A 17,802-nucleotide genomic window follows, 5' to 3' on the forward strand; every position below is an offset into this window, starting at 1 on the left:
TTGTGCTCCCTGAGAGCTTTGTGGGAGAACCCAGAGCGAAGCCGACTTGACCCACCATCGCTGTCAGCGGGGGGGGACCCAAGCTCTGGAGTTGAATGCAAGAGCAGCTCCCCCCTCTGCCAGCGGGTGGTGGGGAACAACGTGAGCTAGTGGAGATGGTGGACAGGCAGAAGAGCAAATCCACCTGGAGAGAAGAACAAGGGAATGAGCTGACGCAGACAGGGATAGAACGGCCATGGGGCTTTCCCTGTTAGTGCTTGGACTGATCCTTATGTCACCCTTTGGAGTATCTGGAGTGCACGTGTGTGGGTGTGCGTGCATTGCATGTGTGTGTGTGTGTGTCTGTGTGTGCGGCCTCACAACCCTGCTCACTGGCCCAGCAGAGGAATGCAACTGAAGTCCCTGGAACTATCCTCTGAGTGACTCAAGCAGGATTTGGCCTCATGCTTGCGCCTATCTTCCGGCTCTGTGTGAACCCTCGCAGCCAGGCAGCCCGCTGGGCAGAGAAATGGGCCATCCTGATTATCACTATAAAAGTTTTTTTTCTCCTGCTGATAATAGCCACCTTAACTGATCACTCTCCTTATAGTGTGTATGGCAACACCCATTGTTTCATGTCCCCTGTGTGTGTGTGTGTGTGTGTATGTATATATATAGATAGATATCTTCCTACTGTATTTTCCACTGCATGCATCCGATGAAGTGGGTTTTAGCCAACAAAAGCTTATGCCCAAATAAATTTGTTAGTCTCTAAGGTGCCACAAGGACTCCTCATTCTTCTAACTATTGAGAAGTGATTTCTTGACGGACCGATGCTGTCAAACTACGTGTTCTTTAGCCATCTTAAGCTCTGTTTCTGTCTCTGGTGCTAGTGGGGCCATTCGGACGGGGTCTCCTCCTTCCCAGCCCGATCTGACAGTGGTTGAATGGAATGTAGATGGGATGTGAGGAGGTGACTTCCTGCTTCTCCACTCATGGCTGCTGCTCGGCTGCTCTTTGAATCTGGCTGCAGACGAAGGCCTGATCCTTACCGAGGGTTCAATCGATCCAACAACTCGCACAGCACCTGCTCTTTGCTCCATTCCCTGCTGGATACAGCCCAGAGCCAGCGTGGGGTGGAGGGCAAACACCCAGGCCAGCTGCTTCCAGCGCTGTGGGTCAGGAGGTGCCGCTGACCCATTCTGGGACCTGGCAGGGATGGGTGGGGCGGTTTAAACCAACTCTGCTCATTTCTCCCCGAGAGCGGAGAGGGGACAGCCGGCCCTCACCTCCAGGACTCTCCCCGAGCTGGGTCCTGGTTCCTGCAGTCCCCCTCCCATAGGCATCCAGGGAACTGACCGGCTCTTGGGCATTTCGGTGGAAGGCAGAACCAGACCCTGTGTGAGCCCGTTTTTTCGCTGGTGTGAATCAGCAGAGCCCTGGTGCCTCACAGCCGGCGTGCCCCGAGCCCTGGGGCCTCACAGCCGGCGTGCCCCAAGCCCTCTCTGATTGCACCTGCATCAGCGCAGGACCCCTAGCCCTGTACCAAGGGGCTGGCTCACTCATTCAGAGGGAAGACTATGCCCATGGCAACCCCGCTGGCATAGGTCCCCTGTGGGGTTTGAACTTGGGCCTTCAGCTCCATAGCAGAGAGCTCTGCCATCTCCTGCAGCCTCTGGCAGGAGCCGTGCCAGCTGTGGATGTGGGGCACCCTCTCCTCCATGTTATGGGTAGATCGGCCTGAGACAGGCCACTCGAGGGGAATAATGGGGAGTCCTGGGTGACACCCCAGCATCTCCCCACTCCCGCAGCCTAGCAACTGCCTGCAAAGCACAAGAGCTCTTCCATCAAATCCACACAGGTGCAGTTCATGAGTGTGGCCACTGGGTGTCGCTCTTCCACCGTGTTACTCCCATGCGTTGACTGGCTCTGAACTTGGCCGTGGCCGGGTGCAACTGAGGACAGGGGCTGCTGTGGTCCAGGGCGGCCAGCGGATTCATAGATTCATAGATTCTAGGACTGGAAGGGACGTCGAGAAGTCATCGAGTCCAGTCCCCTGCCCGCATGGCAGGACCAAATACTGTCTAGACCATCCCTGATAGACATTTATCTAACCTACTCTTAAATATCTCCAGAGATGGAGATTCCACAACCTCCCTAGGCACTTTATTCCAGTGTTTAACCACCCTGACAGTTAGGAACTTTTTCCTAATGTCCAACCTAGACCTCCCTTGCTGCAGTTTAAGCCCATTGCTTCTTGTTCTATCCTTAGAGGCTAAGGTGAACAAGTTTTCTCCCTCCTCCTTATGACATGCTTTTAGATACCTGAAAACTGCTATCATGTCCCCTCTAGGTCTTCTCTTTTCCAAACTAAACAAACCCAGTTCTTTCAGCCTTCCTTCATAGGACATGTTCTCAAGACCTTTAATCATTCTTGTTGCTCTTCTCTGGACCCTCTCCAATTTCTCCACATCTTTCTTGAAATGCGGTGCCCAGAACTGGACACAATACTCCAGCTGAGGCCTAACCAGCGCAGAGTAGAGCGCAAGAATGACTTCTCGTGTCTTGCTCACAACACACCTGTTAATACATCCCAGAATCATGTTTGCTTTTTTTGCAACAGCATCACACTGTTGACTCATATTTAGCTTGTGGTCCACTATAACCCCTAGATCCCTTTCTGCCGTACTCCTTCCTAGACAGTCTCTTCCCATTCTGTATGTGTGAAACTGATTGTTCCTTCCTAAGTGGAGCACTTTGCGTTTCTTTGTTAAACTTCATCCTGTTTAACTCAGACCATTTCTCCAATTTGTCCAGATCATTTTGAATTATGACCCTGTCCTCCAAAGCAGTTGCAATCCCTCCCAGTTTGGTATCATCCGCAAACTTAATAAGCGTACTTTCTATGCCAATATCTAAGTCGTTGATGAAGATATTGAACAGAGCCGGTCCCAAAACAGACCCCTGCGATACCCCACTCGTTACGCCTTTCCAGCAGGATTGGGAACCATTAATAACAACTCTCTGAGTACGGTTATCCAGCCAGTTATGCATCCACCTTATAGTAGCCCCATCTAAATTGTATTTGCCTAGTTTATCGATAAGAATATCATGCGAGACCGTATCAAATGCCTTACTGAAGTCTAGGTATACCACATCCACCGCTTCTCCCTTATCCACAAGACTCGTTATCCTATCAAAAAAAGCTATCAGATTGGTTTGACATGATTTGTTCTTTACAAATCCATGCTGGCTGTTCCCTATCACCTTACCACCTTCCAAGTGTTTGCAGATGATTTCCTTAATTACTTGCTCCATTATCTTCCCTGGCACAGAAGTTAAACTAACTGGTCTGTAGTTTCCTGGGTTGTTTTTATTTCCCTTTTTATAGATGGGCACTATATTTGCCCTTTTCCAGTCTTCTGGAATCTCTCCCGTCTCCCATGATTTTCCAAAGATAATAGCTAGAGGCTCAGATACCTCCTCTATTAGCTCCTTGAGTATTCTAGGATGCATTTCATCAGGCCCTGGTGACTTGCAGGCATCTAACTTCTCTAAGTGATTTTTAACTTGTTCTTTTTTTGTTTTATCTGCTAAACCTACCCCCTTCCCATTAGCATTCACTATGTTAGGCATTCCTTCAGACTTCTCGGTGAAGACCGAAACAAAGAAGTCATTAAGCATCTCTGCCATTTCCAAGTTTCCTGTTACTGTTTCTCCCTCTTCACTAAGCAGTGGGCCTACCCTGTCTTTGGTCTTCCTCTTGCTTCTAATGTATTGATAAAAAGTCTTCTTGTTTCCCTTTATTCCTGTAGCTAGTTTGAGCTCATTTTGTGCCTTTGCCTTTCTAATCTTGCCCCTGCATTCCTGTGTTGTTTGCCTATATTCATCCTTTGTAATCTGTCCTAGTTTCCATTTTTTATATAACTCCTTTTTATTTTTTAGATCATGCAAGATCTCGTGGTTAAGCCAAGGTGGTCTTTTGCCACATTTTCTATCTTTCCTAACCAGCGGAATAGCTTGCTTTTGGGCCCTTAATAGTGTCCCTTTGAAAAACTGCCAACTCTCCTCAGTTGTTTTTCCCCTCAGTCTTGATTCCCATGGGACCTTACCTATCAGCTCTCTGAGCTTACCAAAATCTGCCTTCCTGAAATCCATTGTCTCTATTTTGCTGTTCTCCCTTCTACTCTTCCTTAGAATTGCAAACTCTATGATTTCATGATCACTTTCACCCAAGCTGCCTTCTACTTTCAAATTCTCAACGAGTTCCTCCCTGTTTGTTAAAATCAAGTCTAGAACAGCTTCCCCCCTAGTAGCTTTTTCAACCTTCTGAAATAAAAAGTTGTCTCCAATGCAGTCCAAGAATTTGTTGGATAGTCTGTGCCCCGCTGTGTTATTTTCCCAACATATATCCGGATAGTTGAAGTCCCCCATCACCACCAAATCTTGGGCTTTGGATGATTTTGTTAGTTGTTTTCAAAAAGCCTCATCCACCTCTTCCACCTGGTTAGGTGGCCTGTAGTAGACTCCTAGCATGACATCTCCCTTGTTTTTTAGCCTAACCCAGAGACTCTCAACACTTCCGTCTCCTATGTCCATCTCTACCTCAGTCCAAGTGTGTACATTTTTAATATATAAGGCAACACCTCCTCCCTTTTCCCCCTGTCTATCCTTCCTGAGCAAGCTGTACCCATCCACACCAACATTCCAATCATGTGTATTATCCCACCAAGTTTCAGTGATGCCAACAATGTCATAGTTGTATTTATTTATTAGCACTTCCAGTTCTTCCTGCTTATTGTCCATACTTCTCGCATTTGTATAGAGGCATGTAAGATACTGGTTTGATCTTGCCTCCCAGTTTTGTCCTGACCCTCCTTTCTCTCTGCCAATATAGCCCACGCTCCCTCTCGTTTCCGACCCATCTCCCAGGTCTCCATGCTGGGAAGCTCCCGAGCGGGAATTAGGGGAAATGCACAGGGAATAAACCGCCTCAGTTGTGTGCAGAGGGTCTGTCCGTCCATCCCTACAAACACACATCCATTCATCTGTCCAGCCAGCTGTCTTCCCACCCCTGGTGTCACGCTGTCCAGCGGCGGCTCGTGAGTGCGGGTGCAACCCCAGGGCAGGCCAGCAGGAACCAGGGTGAAAACCCAGCCAGGGCGTGAGTTCTGTACTTCCAGGCTCTGTAACAACCATGGAGTCACAGACAGTCCCCGTGGGTATCGAGCTACCTCGCCACCTTCGTGATAACAGGGCCCTGACGCCAATCGTCAGGTTCCTCTCAGGCCCACGAGACCAGACACTTCCCCCAGGTCAGTTCCACTGGAGAGCTCATGCCAAGGACAACGCATGTAGAGATGGACTGCGTAGGAAAAGGAAACCAGAGAGTCACTGACAATGTTAAAGCAGATAAACATGGAGGCCTCTTCTGTTTATCAAGGAGTCTGGTGGCACCTTCAAGACTAACAGATCTGTTAGTCTTTAAAGTGCCACTGGACTCCTTGTTGTTTTTGTGGGTACAGACTAACACGGCTACCCTGATACTCAAAAAATAATAGAAGCTTCTATGATAAATAAGCTCCGTGGGTACGTCTACACTGCGACTCCTGGGGCGCATGGCTCGGCGGTCACCTCGCGCTCCCCGTCAGTGCCCAGGCTGGGCTGGGCCAGCTACTGACAGAGCTACCCCGGGCAGCATGGGGCCAGCAGCACGGAGCCCCTGAACCTCCAAGGTCTCAGCAGATCAAAGCAAGTGTGTCTATCACACTGAGGAGATTTAAACTCCAAGACTCCTTATAAGAAATGGAAAGGGAGGTGGATATTTTTTGCTGTTTTTAAAATGAAATCAGCAGCTAGTATTGTTTTTAAAATTATTACGAAGAACAAGTTTAAGCTTTGTTGTAACGTGTGCTGTTTGCTTGAACTGCTCAAGACCTGAATGCTTGTATAAGAGGAACGCTTTGTGTTGGCTTCTTACATACCTTCCTGCTGTTTAACATCTGATACTTCTTGATGAAATATAGGAGCCTTGTCTTATAACAGGCTTATTCAAAGTGATACAAGCTACCAAAGTGAGATCTTGGAAGAGTGTTGCCGTTTTCATAATGTAAGAAAAATACTGTCATGATACATAATAATTAATAATAAATAGTGTGTAATAAGCGTGTCATAAAAACAAATTTTATATTTCCAAGATCACGGCTTTTATAATTTATACTCAGGTGAAGGAGAAAATCCCTGGAAATATTCATTTTTAGGAGGGGGTTCGCAAGACTTGACGTTTTGGTGAAAGGGGTTCACAGGTGGTTAAAGTTTGGGAACCACTGAAATAGAGGGTAAGGATATTACCATGTAAGGCTCGTTCACTGGTAGAAAGATCCTGCAAACCCGCAGATTACGCCCTGAGGCCTAGGAACTGAGGAAAGACGGGTGCCCAGAGTGTGTGGGTAACAGGTGCTCTTGGCTGGGATCTTCAACCTCCTGCCTCAGAGCTTCGGACGAGGCCTCATGTGGGGGATGAATTATCTGTGGGGGTTTCACGCCATCCCCTGGCCAGACAGGACACTGGGCTAGGTGGACGTCGGCTCGGATCTGCCTGGCCATTCCCATGCGCCAGCCCCCAGCGCAGAGGCGAGAAAGGCAGGCTACTGAGAATGCGCGCTCTGCAACCGGCCTCCTGCATGCTTGCTTTCCTCCCGGCTCCCTTTCTCCCCTTCCACGCTTCCCTGGCTCCGAGCGCACTGGTTAATTCCCTATCCGCCGGCTCCCCACGGCCGGCAGCTCTGCTTCCCGCCTGGGGATTTATGATCAGAAGAAGGGGCTTTTCATGGACTAAGCAAATCTCAGGTTCCAGTAACTGCGCTGCCGTTTAGTCCTTAAACATCCCTGGTGAGCTCTGGAGATCAAATCAGCGCCCCGCCTGCTCCCCACCTTTGCCTCGCGGTTTGGGGTGGTGCCTCCCTGCCCCGCTCCCCGCAGGTGGTTGGAGACTGGGATGTCAGAGAGGGTGTTTAGCTTCTCTCTTCTCTGCGTTTCCCTGCTCTTCCCCAGTCAGCTATGGGAAGGGCATGCACCATGGAGAGGCTGCAGGAGAGAGCTGGGGCTTGGGGGGACGGGGGTGACCGGACACAGTCCGACTCAGATACCCCCTTCCCGCTCCTTGGCTTGCTGCTGTGAGGGGTCTGCAGAGGGCAGAGGCCCCAGGCCTGGGGGGCCTGCCTCCAATTTTGCCCAGATCCCTCAGTTTGATGTTCCCACCTTGTGCCGTGCTCTGGCAGCGGCTGGGCTGGTGTAGGAGGGTGACTCTGGTTGTGGTCCCTGGAGCAGGTGTTGCTTCTGGAGGTCCCCTTGGGGGCTCCACGGGGGTTAAAGTGTGAGCTCATGGGGGCCAGGGGTGGGGGTGAGTGTGTGTGTGTGCTCCAGAGCCCTGGGCCAGACTGCAGGGGTGGGCCCGTGGGCTCGGCCCTCGGGAGACCGGGGTTCTGTTCCTGCCTCCCTGATTTCACTGAGGTGCCAAGTTCCTGCAGCTCCCGGGAGCAGGGCTGCCCGGGGGGGGAGGCAAGTGGGGCAATTTGCCCCGGGCCCCACAGGGGCCCCGCGAGCCCCGGCCGAGAATCCCTTCCCTGGCTAGAGGCGCCTTTTTACTTACCCAGCGGCGGTCCGGGTCTTCGGCGGAGGGTCCTTCAGTGCTGCCGAAGACACGGAGCGACTGAAGGACCTGCCGCTGCCGCCGCAGACTTGGAGCGCCGCCCAGTGAGTATGTCCGCTCCCCCGCTTTGCCCCAGGCCCCCTGAATGCTCTGAAGCCAGGCTCTGGACATCAGGGCTCTCTAAGGCTCAGAGTAGCCCCCCCCCCCCCGAGCTGCAGGGGGGGCCTGGAGGAGCTGTTCCTTGGTTTGGGAAGGAGCCCAGATACCAGGGTGATGGGCGCCATGGACACAGCTGCACAGGTGGATGCTAGCAAAACAAGGACCAGGTAACCGGAGTGAAATGGGCTCAGTGCCACAGGAGATTCAGACTGCAAGATGAGGGGGCCCAAGTCTTGTGGGGCCACGTGATCCTGCTCACAGTCCTGCCGCTCGGCTGTCCTGTCCGTTAGCCCTTTTGGAGGCCGGCGCTGGAAAGTGGCAGGTCTGAATGGCCACCCAGCTGGTTAATCTCCCAGTTCCCACGCACCGCCCCCTCCTTTCCAGGGCGGGTTCTTCGGCAGGAGACGCAGCCGCCTCGGCAGATCTTTCCACGTTGCAGACAATTCCCAGACTAACTGGAGCCCAGCGACGGAGATTAGGCCACGGAAGCTGTTTGGGAGAAAATGGTACATTTCCACGGAGGTTACCGAGCACAATGGGGGTGCCGCGGGAGATGCTGGTGCGCTGCGTAGCCCTGACAAATGGGGACACCGTCTGTTTCACACTCGCCGGCCGCTTAGTGATGCTCCCCCGTCTATTTTATCAGTTCACACAGGCTGTTCCCCACAGGAGGCTCGCCCGGAAACGCTGCTCTTTCTTTAAGGGCTTGGCGTAATTTACAAGAGAATTGCATAGATCCCAGGATCACTTTACGCAGAACCCAGACAATTCTCCTACCCACAACGACTCAGCAGCACAGAGTTATCCAGAGAACTCGCCCATGTACCCCGCGCGGCATTTCATACCTACAGCCTCGAGGAGGAGACGATCCGGGGCGCCGAACTGGCTTGTGGAGCATGGCACAGGTGGCCAGGCATCGGCTGATACCGGGCCAGCGGAACCTGAAAAGAGGGAAGGAAACAGTCTTTTATACGCCACTCTGATGTGCCCTAGTTGTATCTGACCACCTTCCATGACCATAACAAAATCAACCCCAGCCCATTACCCATAGGTAGCCTTCCAGGTGTCCATAACCAGGCTCCTAGTCATTAATATTAATAAACTGCATCACACATTTCTTAATAATTCCTATATGTAAATGCACTCTAACCGCCTAGCTACTGCATAGCAACCAACTGCTCTCCCTCCCCCTCCACAACTCCCTTCCCGCAGAACCCTGCAGTGCTCCCTTGGCACATCCTTCTTCCCTGTGCCCGCGGTTCCTACACCGGGCACGGCTGGTGTAATGGGGGCACTCAGGTGCTGAGTGGCCCAGCTCCCCACATTGGCAAGAGGCAGCAAACTGGTCAGCCACCCCATGTAACGGACACCCCCCGCCCCATTCTGCTCCCATGAAAGAGCGGGGTACGTGCAGCACCTGGCACTTGTACCAGGACGTGGCCAAGCGCACCGCAAAGGTGTATTCCTCCCTCCGGCCAAATCCCCAGGCGACTCGGGACTTTCCTGCCTGGGCCCGGGAGCGTCGCCTGTGCACTCAGCCAGTCCACACATGGCTCAGCAGGCAGTGGAACTGGTCTCATCGGGGAGCCGCCGCCCCCTGCTGCCAGTCCCCGCAGCCTGGCGCATGCCTCCAGAACCCTTCCGGGCGCTCATTTGATCAGCAGCACAGACCCATTTCCCTGGACCCAGGCAGCTGTGCACGGCTACACGGCCCTCTGGGGAGACGTGTTCGAGCACTCCCCAGCACGTGCTGGCTGACACACCGCCGGGACTGTATCCGCACCACGGAGTTCTCCACCTAGGAGCTCCCCCTCATTTGCCCCCGCGGTCACGCCCCACTCGCCGGAGCAAGCCCCAACCGCTCACTTCCTAGGCTACGTCCTCCCATCACGTTGCCACCCACAGCGGCAGCATCAAATTCAAAGGGCTGTTTGCAGCCGCCACGGGTCCCGTGTGTGAACCTGAAAGCGCTGGCGTCTCCTTCCTGGCAGCGGGGCCACTGGCAGCGTTTGCTCTTCCTGCTGCTGCTGAGGGTCTGGGTCGGGCAAAGACTCTGCCGTACCCACAGCAACCGGGACCGCTGCGCTCCCTGGCAGTGTAACCGGGGCCACGGCTCACCCTGTCCCGTACCAGCTGCTCCTTTATCTTGCCTGGGATCAATGTCATCCTGACAGGCCCATAATTCCCTGCGTCAGCCTATTTACCCGTTTTAAATATTGGCACATTGGCTTTCTTCCCATAGTCTGTAACTTACTGAGAATGAACGTTAATAGTCCAGCAATCTCCTCAGCCAACTCTTTTAAAACTCTTGGATGGAAGTTATCTGAACCTGCTGATTCAAACATTTAGTAGCAAACTTCAGTACCTGCTGTTTAGCATCCTCCTGAGATACCAGCGGACCGGGAGACTGGGGGTGTTTGGATTCTTCATTGGGTTGGAGAGGGTCCCTCTGTATATCTAAGTCCTGGAGACTCAACGCTCTGTCTTATTGCTGGGGGGGAGGGGATGTGGGACTCCCTACTGAGGGCCTCCAAACCATTTTTGTGTTGGTTTATAGCTGAGTGCAGAGTGTGTTTGTGGGGTTAATTCCGGCCTGCCCCCGGGCTGGGGAAGGGAAGCAGGTGCTTGGCCCTGGGGGCGGGCACGCAAGACCCTCTCAGGCTTGTGGCTTAGGATCCACTGAACGAACCCACGGTGCCCCTGCCACGTCGCTTGCTTCGCTGCAGCCCAGGAGCAGGGGAGCAGAGGTGCCTGTTGTACCAGACCGGTTCCCCCGGTGCAGGTCGTGCTGCTTTGATCTCTGGCCCCAAGGGGCCATTGCACTGGCTGGGGATTGCTGCGATGCCCCAGCCGGCCCCGGGGCTGAGCGCTCAGAGGTGAGTGGCCCAGGAGCTGCTGTTCTGCAGCCTGACACCACCTGGTGCCCTGGGGACCGGACAGTCTCGGGCTCTCAACCCGCAAGCTTCAGGCTGGGAAGCGATGCACAGCGGGGGTCAGGAAGGAATCCCCCTGCGTGGCAGCATGGCACTGGCTGGAGGTTCACCCAACCGGGGAAGGGCCCAGTCCTGGTGGCTGCGACTCCTGACTAGCCAGAGCCCAGTCTGCTGGCTACAGAGCATTTGGGTTTCCCTTGGTCCTCGCCCATCTCCCGCTCTCTCCGGCCTGGGATGTCCCAGGCTGTCAGTCCGGCCCCCTTCCCCTGGCCTGGCCCCGGGCTGAGCTAGGGCCAGACAGGGGGATCTGAAAGCTGCACGGGAGTCACAAGCTCCCCTCCCCATCCTGCCATCCGGACGGCCTGCCCCAGCTACGCCTTCACCTCCGGCTGCCGCAGCAGCACCAGCCCCCGAACGCGTCGCCCTCCCCTGGGAAGGGAAAGGCACAAGGGGTGAGCTCTGCAGAGAGGGTCTCCGCCCCGGCCCAGCTCAACACGGCCCCACCTGGCCTGGCCTGACCGCCCGCCCAGACTGACCCGGCCCAGGGTGGCAGGACCCACTGCCCAGAGCAGCTCAGCCCAGCTCCTACCGGCCCAGCCCGTGGGCGCAGGTTCTCAGCTCGGCCCAGATTAGCACAGCTCCTCCGGCCTCTCCTCCATTCTGCTGCCCCTCGGTCTCTACCGGTCACTCCCTCCTGCAGGCGAGAGCGCTCCGACCCGCACCCGGAGCCATGGCTGGGGTGGTGGTGTAGACGTGGCCTGATGGTGACGTCCCCTGAGCCCGCCCGCAGCCCGCGGAGTGGGGCAGCCTTTGGGCTGGGTAACCCGCCGCTCGGGGCTCTGGGTGCCTGAGCCACACAGGAGGTGGCTTGGCACAGCTGCTAGGGAGGTGTCTCCGTGGCACAGCGGGAACCGTAGCAGCTCCTGGTCCAGCTCTGGGGGCCCGAGGGTCGACGAGCGAGTGGGTGGTTGTGATACCCGAGGCTGACGAAGGCCCCGGGCTTGGAGTGACATGCACCTGGCTGAATCAGGGCCCACACGTCCTTCGCTGAATACTTGCTCCTTTAGGACAACCACCTGGCGGCTAAGCACTGCCCTATACCCATGGACGGGCGTTGGCATCAGCCCCCTTCCTCCAGCCAGGCCTGCTACGGGATTGTGATTCACGCGCACCGGTATAACCCCACCCCAGCTGCTGGCTGCGGGCCTGAGGCAAAGCCCACGGAAGTCACGGCAAGTCCCTACTGATGTCACCAGGCCTTGGTTGAGGCCTGCAGTGAGATCAGATCAAACCCAGCGGGTGCCCATGCTCTGCTCCCTCACCGCCCGGGATCCAGGCACAACCCGTCTGCCGCGGGGCGAGGGGGCACGTGGCCGTCCCTCGCCGAGGGCCAGTCCAGCATGACAAGCCGGGATTCCCTTCGCGGGTGCAGCTCTGGCAGGGCCTGCTGCAGTTGTTTGCCATCTGGCGGGTGCCCCGGTGCTTCGTGAGTGCTGCCGGCTGCGCTGCGGCTCGCCAACATGCTGCCAAGGCAGGGGGCGAAGCCGGGGGACACCAAGAAAGGGCTGGTCCTCACGCCGGATTATTGGCAGCACCATAACCAGTCACAGGGATTTCCAGCACACGAGGGCCAAGACCAGTCCCTGCCCTGAGCAGCAACCAGGCTGCACGCACACAGCAGCGTGGGCGGGGGACAGAAATCCCGTGCGGGTAGGTGACAGCCAATCGGATTGCGCTGAAGAATGAACACCTGTCTCTGTCATGGATGGAGAACGTTTATCCAACGGGTGATCTGATCAGCCACATCCCGCCCCTAAACGTGGCGGCAAAGCACTTCTGAGGTGGGCGCCATTCCAAACTGGGGGGTGGGAATTGTTTGCAATGGATAATTCAGGCAGCTCTAAACGTAGGGCTAAGGAGGAAACCGCTCGGGGCCAGATGGACAAAGGGATTTAGGTGCACAAAGGCGCCTGTTGGTCTTTTCACCTCCCATGGGAGTTAGGCACCCAGGTGCTTCTGAAAATCCCTCTAGGTGCCTCTCCTGCTCCTTCGGTGCTGAAACCTTTGTCCAGCTGCCCCCGAGCACCTGGCCCACCTCTCTCTTGCAGCCGCCTAGAGCAGAGAGATCAACGGGCTGGCGGGCGCACAGGGTAAGTGAGGAGAGAACCAGCCTCTTCAGCGATGTTCAAGGGCCCAGAGCCGGCAGAGAGGTAATGTCAGGTCCACAGTCATGCTTTGGGCCTGGCCCGCGCAGGGGCGCAGCCTGGTGCCTAGAGCCCTGGGGACAAAGCTGACCAACGCCGGCAGCCCCATTAGCGTGTAGCAACAGTCAGCTGTTATTCTTCACATTGGCCAGGCACTAGTGGACGTGTGTGTGTGTGAACGTAACACACAGTTAGCAAGTGGCTCTCAGGATCAAAGCCCTGGGTGCCAAACTGGGTGTAAGTGGCTGAGCATTGGAGTCAGTTTGCCATTGGGTACGGGGGCGGAGGGGGTACCTGCCGAGGGACCGAATGTAGCACGTGCAATGCCCATTGGCGTCAAAGGGAGGGGCACATCGAGGCTGGACTTGTCCCTAGCGCATTGGGGGGGGTGTGAGCATAAGCCAAGCGCACCAGTGGATGTACAGCAGCTGTGTGTGTGTCTCCTGCAGCGCTGCAGAGCAGCGGGCGTGTACTGGTGCACGTGGGTGGGTCGACGGGGGGGCTGCTAGCTGTCTTTCACCCCCCCTCAACGTGGAAGTTACCCTCCCTTCACCAGATCTCAAGCCCCATGAAATCAGCAGTTGCCATGGACTCCCTCGGGAGCGGGGACGACCCCCTTTTAGCACTGTCACTGCCTCTGGTTCTGGTTCTGGCACCTGTACAAAGGGGGGGAATTCTGGGCTTGGTTTCCCAGCGGTATTTGGTTGATCCCAGCCGCGTGTCAAACCAGAGTGTTGCAGTGGTGAATCGGGCCATCTGAGCTTGATTTCTTGGCTGGGACAGACTGTGATCTCAGTGACGCTGGTGTAAATCCAGAGTCACTCTAGATCGCCTGTTGGTGTAAACGGGCATAGCTCCGCTGCAGGCAAGAGAGTCATATCCGCACCAACAGAGGATCTGGCCCATTGACGTCCCTGGAGTTACTCCAGATGTGTGCTGGTGTCACTGAAATCCGAATCAGGCCCAGCGGGGCCAGCACCCACCAGCTGGGCAGTAGGACAGCTCCCTCGGCTTTGATGGCGTTGTCCCTGAGTTCCGCTGGCAGGAGGGCGCTCAGAATCTGACCTGACATGAACATGAATCTGCTGAATTTGGCCCAGTGACTTCCCCATGAGCGGCTCCGACTTACCCAGGCTGCAACTGGCCTAGAAGCCCGTTGGCCCCGTGGGCTCGTAGGACGATGGCTGCATGGTAAAGCCCGAGCCGGGAAGAGGTAAACCACGGGAGCTTGGCTAGCGCCAGGTTTTCTCCCCTCATCTGAGCGGCTGCACATGGACTGGTGTGGGCTTTGAGCTCTGCTCCAGTGGCGTCTTCCCCCGCCAAGTTCCCGAGCAGAGAACTGCCCGCCCAGGGCAATCTTTTCCACTTGAGCATCTCGCCAGCCCGCAGACGGAGATCGCGCCAGCTCTTCTTCCCCCTCTGGGGCTCATGAGTCACGTTGCTTTGCCTGGACCGCATGGCGGCCTCGGGCCGGTTTTCATGCTAGGCTGCACTGGAGCAAGCTGCCTCCGCCAACGTGTCCGGCTGAGTAACCCAGAGCTCCCTGTTCCCTGCTGTTCATTGCACAGCTTGGCTCTGAGACATCAGCCCCTCGGAGAACGCCAGCCCCCGAGGGCGCTCCCAGGCGGTGGGAGGCTTTGCGTAGCGCTCGATCGCAGGCGGGGGACAAGCTGATGGATGCATTCAAGGGCAGTGATGTGACATTGGTCCGGCAAAGCCATCTGCTGGCAGAGGCCCATCTGGGGTGCCAAGTGCTGGCACTCACAGCTCCGATGGAAGCCAGGCCTGCGCTGGGCTGGCCGGATGCCTGCCGGGCATCTGCTTCCAGGAGGGGAAACACAGTTGTATTGGAGCTGGTGTTTTTAATCTGCTTGGCATCCAACTTTGAGCTAGCAAGTGAGAACTTGGCAGGATCTTGCCAGCCTGTGGGTAGCGGGGGTGTGCAGGGGACGGGGCGTGTGTGTGGAGGGGGGACACACACCCACTGACCAGCTCTGTGTGGGACCCTGGCAGAGGCACCATTAGACTAGAGAGGAGACATTTTGCAGGGCTGGAAGGAGGGTCTAGTGGTTACACTGGGACTGGCGAGGCCGGGGTTCCAGTCCCTGCTCTGGGTGTCAGAGGGGAAGTTACTTCACCAGCTCTCCCCCCAACACAGCATGTCCCTGGCAGTCTGTTCTCCAGGCTGTGTGCAGTCATACGTGTCCCAGCAATGGGGCTCTCGTCTCTCCCCTTGGTTGCTGGCACGGGGGGGGGGGGGGATACAGGGAGTGTATGGGGTGGGGTGTCTGGCTCAGGATGTTACTTCTCGGGAAGGGGAGCAAACACCCAGGTCCCCCGAGGTAATCCTGTCTACCCGCGTTATTCTCACTGCCGTGCTGTGGCTTAAAGGGTTCATGAGATGCTGGGCTGTACGAACAGGGCCAGAGCAGCAGTAGGAGGGACGTGATCTCTGTACTCCGCACTGGGGCGGCCGCTGGTCCAGCTCTGGGGTGCACACAGGCTGTGGAAGCGCTGGCCTTAAAGTCAGTGACATTTTGGTCCTTGAGACCCAGTAGATGGGGTGTTCCCACAGCACCCTGCCCTCCGGGGGCTGGCAGAGAGCACGGAGCCAGCTCCGGGCAGGGAGGGACGTCTCCCCACAGCCCAGCATCTATCTATCCTTGCACCTCATCGCATGGTCCCACATCTGGGCGCTGGCCAAGCCCCTCTCTGTCCCACACACAGCCCTGCTGGGGAGCGTGGGCGGCTCCGGTGCGCCGGGTGGACAGACGCCTGCTGAGGTCTCTCGCTGCCTCGTGTGCACACCCAGGCTGCCCTGCAGAGGCCTGGCTCCGTCCTCCCCGCCCAGCGTTCCTGGGCCACATGCCTGTTCTGGCCACAGGAGGCGCTACATGAGGAAGGAGGGAACATAAGCCAGGAGTTAGCAGCGCCGGAGCCTGAGCAGGGTGCTGTGGGGCTCGCGTTTCCTTTTGGTTGGAGGAGCCGCTCTCCCACGCCTCTTCCTCAGCCACTCGGTGCTAGGAGCAAGCCAGGCCAGGGAGCAGCCGGGATGTCTTGTCGTCCTGGGGAGCCATCGGGCCCCAGCCCTCTCTCTGCTCCGTGCCAGAGCGAACCCTGCAAAGGAGGTAAGTGGAGCATCCGTGAGCAACAGGGCGAGGGCATCGCGTGCCCCCACGGATCCCCTTTACTGCCCCCAGTGCTGCTGCCCGCCTTCCCGCTGGAGCCGGGATGCAGCGGGATGTATCGGGGTGCTTGGAGGAAGCGCCCGCTGTTACCATACCTGGCCTGTGACTCCATGGAGGGCTCCGGGGTCCCTGCTTGGACACTTTCCACCACCACAAGCTTCACCTTCGCAAGCGGGGAGTCCAGCCGGACTCGATTTCCTTCCTCTTGGGGGGACGAATCTCTTCATCGGGAGCCTGCTCTGAGTCCCGCCTGCACCAGGGCGAGAGAGGGGGTAAGTAAGAGCATCCGTTCCTGTGCTTACAGGCTCCCTGGGGGAGATCGCGCGCCTGAGGGGACAGGACAGGGGCCGGGCAGCCTGGTTTCTACTCCTCTCCCTGCCACTGAGCTTGGCAGAGTCCCTTCCCCCCCGTGCCTCCGTTTCCCCCCTGTAAAATGGGGCTAGGGCTAGGAGCAGAGGGGGTAGCTGTCAACTGGCAGGCTCAGCGTGCGGGTTGGGAGGCCAGTCCCCTCTCTCTTTGTTTCCCCAGCTAAGGACAGTGACACTCACCCAGCTGTGTGAGACCGTAGAAAGCGCGAGCGGGGCTAGACAGTAAGATCCCAGGGCTGGCGCCTGTCTCTGTGTCACCCTGAAGCTGAGGGTGTCCGCTGAGCCAGGCGTGAAGCGGGAGAAGCAGCTCCAGGCATGGCGGAGAGCGCTCTGTGTGCAGAGCCTCCCCAGGCCGAATCGGCCCTGGCCTTCCCGGCCTGTTACCGGCCACCTCTGGGTTCTCAGCCGTTCTGACTGCACGGATCGTCCCCGTGCGCTGCACGGCTAGTGTGAGGCTTGTGTCTGTGCCAGGCCAAGCGCCCTAGAGCCCTGGGACAGCCCGGCGAGCTCAGCCATCGCCACCCGTACGCCCCAACTAGTCTGCGTGGAGCAGCAGCACTGGGCGTGTGAGGGAGACTGGGTGTCTGAGCGCTCCAGTGTAGACGCTACCGACGCCGACGGGAGGGTTCTCCCATTGCTGGAGTTACTCTGCCTTCCCGAGAATCCTCCCGGAGCCTGGTGCTGTCTACACTGGGGGTTCAGGCAGGCTCACTCTCTCACTCTGGGGCGTGGAGTTTTCACCCCCTCCCCTCCTAAGCGATGTAGCTGGGTCAACCGAACTTTTTAGTGTGGATCAGGCCTGAGTGTGGTACATCCTGTCAAGTGCCACAGAAATGGAGCCACCGCTGAGTGGGGACAGGGCAGCTGTCCGGGCTGGGTGAAATATTCCAAACGAAACATTTTCCTGTCAGAAAATGGTGTTTCGTCAAAATCAATTTTTTCCTCAGGAAAAGATCAGTTTTGGTGGAATCTTCCAGTGGGAAAAAGGACACATTTTGGGTCAGATCCCCGCTGGACTACATTTCCCATGATGCACTGTGGTCTCCGCCTCTGGCAGAGCTGCCGCAGTGCACCCTGGGAGTCCCCTGAGGCATCCTAGTGGCTCAGCCCTGGGGACAAATGGAAACCCAACGGCCGGTTCTGGAATGTCGGAATGCTCCGTTTCAATCGGAAATGTCGAATTGCAACGCTCTGGAATTCTCCAGGCCAGGGAAAACGTCGCTATTTTGACGTCTCATCCCCGTCCAGAATGAAAACCAATGTGGACGCATCAGACTCTTCCGGGAATGGAAATGGGGTTTTCCCATCAGCAAATCAAAG

At 56.5% G+C, this 17,802-nt stretch overlaps 1 long non-coding RNA gene across 2 annotated transcripts; it reads right to left on the reverse strand.

Annotated features, from left to right (window-relative positions):
- Positions 1-5,480: 5,480 nt before the first annotated feature.
- On the reverse strand, positions 5,481-16,454 carry LOC101943212 (uncharacterized). 2 transcript variants are annotated; one of them, XR_255782.3, is made up of 4 exons: positions 16,210-16,454; positions 14,056-16,043; positions 8,635-8,730; positions 5,481-8,278 (listed from the first exon to the last, which is right to left on the reverse strand). It is a non-coding gene; the product is annotated as an uncharacterized LOC101943212 (long non-coding RNA). The 2 variants fall into 2 exon arrangements; XR_255781.3 differs by having other exon boundaries at positions 5,481-8,730.
- Between the last annotated feature and the right edge of the window lie 1,348 nt (positions 16,455-17,802).

This window comes from Chrysemys picta, chromosome 1, assembly GCF_011386835.1.
Source record: "Chrysemys picta bellii isolate R12L10 chromosome 1, ASM1138683v2, whole genome shotgun sequence".
NCBI lineage: Eukaryota > Metazoa > Chordata > Testudines > Emydidae > Chrysemys > Chrysemys picta.